This window comes from Chenopodium album, chromosome 15 (assembly GCF_948465745.1).
Source record: "Chenopodium album chromosome 15, dcCheAlbu1.1, whole genome shotgun sequence".
Classification (NCBI taxonomy): domain Eukaryota; kingdom Viridiplantae; phylum Streptophyta; class Magnoliopsida; order Caryophyllales; family Amaranthaceae; genus Chenopodium; species Chenopodium album.
The window spans coordinates 47,773,734-47,779,045 of record NC_137848.1 but is presented as its reverse complement, the minus strand read 5'-3'; positions in this window follow the sequence as shown (position 1 = coordinate 47,779,045).

Below are 5,312 nucleotides of genomic sequence, written 5' to 3'. Positions count from 1 at the left end.
AATTGAATGGAACTTTAGGCTAATTGCTTACATTTAATATGAAATGTCAAATTTTTAGGGTTATATGCTATTTAATTTGATAATTATTGTTTTTGTATTGATATCATGAAATCAAAAATAATAGATTTTTTTATATAGAAAAGTTAATAAGAGATTGCGGTAAATTTTAGTGTTGAATCTTTATTGATGATTTTGCTATTATGAAAAATCATAGAGTAAAATTTAACTCTTTTTTTTAGTAACAATAAAATATTAGTACATTTTTTTTTCTTCCAATTATCTATTAACAAATCCGGCCCCAGGACTTGAAAATCCTGGCTTCGCCCCTAATTGTAATATTTGCTTTGAGTTATTCACGACATACAATGCACTTGAATCTCATGTCCATGATGTAAAAATATAATGAGTGGTCTTTGCATTTAAATTGCATACTAATCTTCACTCCATAGACCATGAATTACTTGCTAAATATATAGATACCCCTAGACCACGAATCTGCTACTAATCTTGGTTCATGTCCTTTGCCGGATGAGATTAAAGCCAACCTCGTGGCAATGAACCTATCAACTCCCCGGGGCCTGATGGTATTCAAGCCATCTTTTACAAAAAAAAATTGGGATTCTATTGGCCCTAGTATTTCTACATTTATCTCAGATTACTTCACCAATGGATCAATAAATAATTCAATCAATGACTCCTTTCTTTGTCTTATACCTAAAAAGGATAATCCTTCTTCCATAAATGAATTCCGGCCTGTAGGTATTTGCAACACTATTTTCAAGCTAATTGCTAAGTGTATTGCTACTGGATTAAAGCCTCACATGGACAAGCTTATTAGTCCCTTTCAATCTAGTTTTATCCTTGATAGATCCATCGATGAAAACATTATGATTATCAAGGAAGTCTCCCACCTTTTCAACAAGACCACGAAGTAAAATCAGATTTTTATATATTATAAGATACAAAATATACGGGTATTACATCCATGATCCAAGAAAAAGTAAATTCTAAAACTTAGAAGCCTATGAAAATTGTTAAAGATATAGAGCTATCCCACCTTTACTATACGGACGATTTTTTCCTTTTTAGGAAAGATAATATCGAAAACATTTCTGTAATGATGGAAGTCCTTACGGACTTTAGGAAGCTCTTTGGTCTTTCTATTAATATCTCAAAATCGTTGATTATCTTTCAAAAAAAATGGACTTCTACATTAGGAAATCGATATTCGATCACAGTAATAGAATACCAGGCCACCTCATTTGGGAAATACTTAGGAATTACTATCAGCCCTAACAATTTAAAAATTGGGTATTATTATTGTTTCGGGGTTTTTTGTGAACTCCTCGGATACTGGTCACGTTCTCCTGGCAATGAGACGTGGACACCTGCAAAACAACGAATATTCCGTTTATCGGAATATTCGCCTCCGACGATCAAGTTAGAGATCAGAAATCGGAAAAGCTAGAGAGAGAAAGTAGAGAGAAGTTGGAGCTCTTTAATGCTCTATATTTATGTTATGTCACAATCCCCCACTCCCATCATAAATGATAGGGGTATTTACAGGGGTGGGAACATGTACCCTTCTAGGGTTTATGCCCTAGAATTTCGTGACATGATTGGCTGCGCAATCAGAGGTTGCCACGTGTCATGGGGGGCGCCGTTTTACGGCTCTCAAGGGTTTCTCGGGATTTGGGCCTGAGGTCATCAGGGCCTTTTTCTCTTTCTGATGTTGTATTAGGGCGTTTAGAGATGGCTGACATGTGTCACCCTGACGGGTGGACACGTGTCTCACTCTCATAGGGCCACGTGTCGCCTTTTTACTGGGCCACGTGTCACTATGAGATTGGGCCACGTACCTGGGGTATTTTTACCCTAAACATTTGCCCCTCAGAGGGGGTGGCTCGTACACTTACTGGCCGCCTCCTCTGAACTTGCATTCTGGACGTCCTGGTACTCTGGGTTAGGTTTGCCTCCCATCTGCCCTGGACGTCCATATACTCTTGATTCAAGGCTCTTTTTGCTACATGGACGTCCATATATTTCGCTCTGGACGTCCTCATAGTCTGGAATGATCTTGGCTTCTTGCTCATTTGGACGTCCATACTTTGTACTGGACGTTCTCGTACTCCGAGAGAGGCTTAACCTCTAAGTTCATTTGGACGTCCACTTACTTCGGGCTGGACGTCCTCATACTCTGGGAGAAGTTGATCTCCTAATTACCCAGAGCGGCCACAGCAATGAGGCTGGACGTTCTGATACTCTGGGAGGAGCTTATCTCCTAACCACCCAGAGCAGCCACAGCAATGGGGCTGGACGTTCTGATACTCTGGGAGGAGCTTATCTCCTAACAACCCAGAGCGGCCACAGCAATGAGGCTGGACGTTCTGATACTCTGGGAGGAGCTTATCTCCTAACTACCCAGAGCGGCCACAACAATGAGGCTGGACGTTCTGATACTCTGGGAGGAGCTTATCTCCTAACTACCCAGAGCGGCCACAGCAATGAGGCTGGACGTTCTGATACTCTGGGAGGAGCTTATCTCCTAACTACCCAGAGCGGCCACAGCAATGAGGCTGGACGTTCTGATACTCTAGGAGGAGCTTATCTCCTAACTACCCAGAGCGGCCACACATTTTCTTCGACATAAACTGGGCTTCCATGATTTCAGACGTACTCTCTAGCTCTTTAATCATGCTTCGTACGTCTGAATTTTTCCTTTTGGACTAAATGTCTGAGAATTGGGCGGACGCATTTTTCTCTTAGATATTCTCAAGTTTTGGAGACTAAGTGTTGAAGGTATAAAACTCTTGAATTTGTCACTTGTCTCATTTCAACTCACTTGGACGTGCCGTCAATTGTCCGTCCGATTTTTTCACAAGTTAACAGAACCTTAACGTCGTTCTGTCCCTTTCTTCGAGTAATTTCTTCAAGAAATTACCGTTTGAATGTTTAGGCGGGAAAGACGGTTTTACCATTTTGCCCTCATGAATTCATTCTATAAATATGGGAGGTGAATTCTCATTTTCACACTTTACCCAATTGTGAATTCTAGAGAGAAGTCAGGGCGTTCTAGTGAGAGAAAGTTATTTTTTCCTTAATCTTCAAGAGCGCCGCCGTGAGTTTGAGTTTTCCGGGCATTTTTGAGTTTTCCGGTCAATCTTCAAGAACTTCACCACCACCTTCAGAGCTTTCAGAACGTACAGAGGTAGGCCGTCTACATTTTCTCTTTTACTTTTACTTGTTTTCTTTTTCTTTTACTTCAATTCTGGATCCATACTCGGCTTCGTCTGACTCTCCTCATGAGGCCGGCCATTCGCCTGGGACTGAGGAGTCTAGAGTGGACGGAGAAGAGTTGTCTCCTCCTTGGAGTGAGTCTATGTCTAGTGCGTACGTACTCACCCCCACTTATTCTTCTCTGCCCCAACAAGCAATGGCTAGAACAATGCGTACGCGCGAGCTTCACGCGGCCAGGAACCCAGACGGAAGTCTGGTTCATCCTAGGGTCCCTTATGACCCTAGTAACCCAAGTACAATGGTGGAGACTGACTCCACCACCCAAACAACGACCGCCTCCACTGGCTCTCATCACTTGGCCGTGGAGGTCACTTCTTCCTTCGAGGAACGCGTGTAAGCTGAAGGCGCCTCGTCCGCACCTGCTCCGGAACTTAGGTTCCCTCAATTTGCCAGTTCAGTCATGGATGGGGCCGAACTGGTAGCCTGCAAAGACAACCCTTCCAATCCTGGGGCGGACGCTTCTGGTTCGTCCGTCCCCTCTTCTTCTCAACCCCTGCTTCAACTGGGCGGGGCGGACAGACCCTTGACGGGAATCTCAATCAGAGAACCGTCCGTCCTGCCTATTCGCAGCGCCCCTCCTTCGGGAAATCAGGCGGACGCTGCCAAGGACAATGGCAAGCGTCCATTAGTTGAGGAGGGCGTTCCTTCTTCCATGGGCGTATAAAGCTCAAGAGGCCGAAGCTCGGCCGAGGCAGCAGACCTGGACAGGGTGCTGTCTTCAGAGTTTGGGAGTGCTCCTTCTCACCAAATGGAAGAAGAAGAAGTTGAGAAAGAGGCCGTGGGTGAGACGGCCGAAGGTGAGGCGGCGGCCGAGGAAAACGTCGCCAACATTGACAACTTCAGGGACCCGTACGCCTGTACGGTAGGAGAGACGGCCCTGAAGTTCCTAAAAAAGGATTTTGAGAAGTACAAGGAGTCCCTCCATTTGGGGGAGGGATTCGAAATACAAGTCCCCAGGAAAGCCATTGCTGTGGCTACCTGGGATGAGGAGAAGCCGCACAAATGGGCGTTTTGCGTTTACAGGGCCGCCTTGGATGTGGGCCTTCGCTTCCCTCTTCATCCATTCGTCCGGACAATTCTGGACGAATACGACATTGGCCTCTTCCAACTGACGCCAAACAGTTGGTTGAATATTTTTGGGTACTTAGTGATGTGCATCTGCAAGGGTTTTACGCCAGACTTTGCAGTCTTCTGTGAGATGCACTCACTCACTCGGCTGGAGAAGGATGTGGATGGTTGGCTCATCTTGAGTGCGACCAGGGATTACATGGTTGTGGTCGACCGTGTCAGCAAATGGAAGGACTGGAAGCACCGATTCTACCGCATCAAAACTCAAGATGCGGAGTTCAACCTCCGCATGAACAAGTGCCGTCCGGATCCCATTCAGCTCGGACGCGACAAGCCGCCCATCCATCCAAGCCACGAGCACCAGCTTGAGTACTTCAAGGTCAACCGAGTCAGGCGGGGTAACAAAACTGAACGTGTCCCTAGCCATTGGGTTCCTCTTGCCATCTGGCTTGGGGACACTACCTTCATGTCTGCGTACGACCTGTACCAGAACATGCCCCAAGGTGGACACTTAGATATATAACTTTTTGTACGCACGTAGAGTTTTTAGAAAAATATTCTAACACTTTTGTTTTTTTTTTCTCTTTGCAGCGGAGGCGTACGCTATGCTGGACTCGGCCCAAAAAGGGGAAGTGGAGATGTCCGAGGTGGACTTGGCTCGATACAAAGCTCGTTTTAAGATGTACGAGCAACTGAAAGAGGTAAACACTTAGTTTATTTTTGGAGTTTCTCTTTCCCATTGTCCGTTCTGCTATATTGGGAGGAATCTGCTTCCCAAGTTTGTACGGACGCTTTACGTCCGTTCAGGCATGCTGGAAGGGAGCTCCTTCCCCAATTCACACGGACGCAAGCATATACTTTGCCTTGTAAAATTTTTCTAACTTTGGTTGTATTTTTGCAGTCATCCTCTACTCCGAAGGCTAGGAGGAAGCAGCCGGCCACGCCCA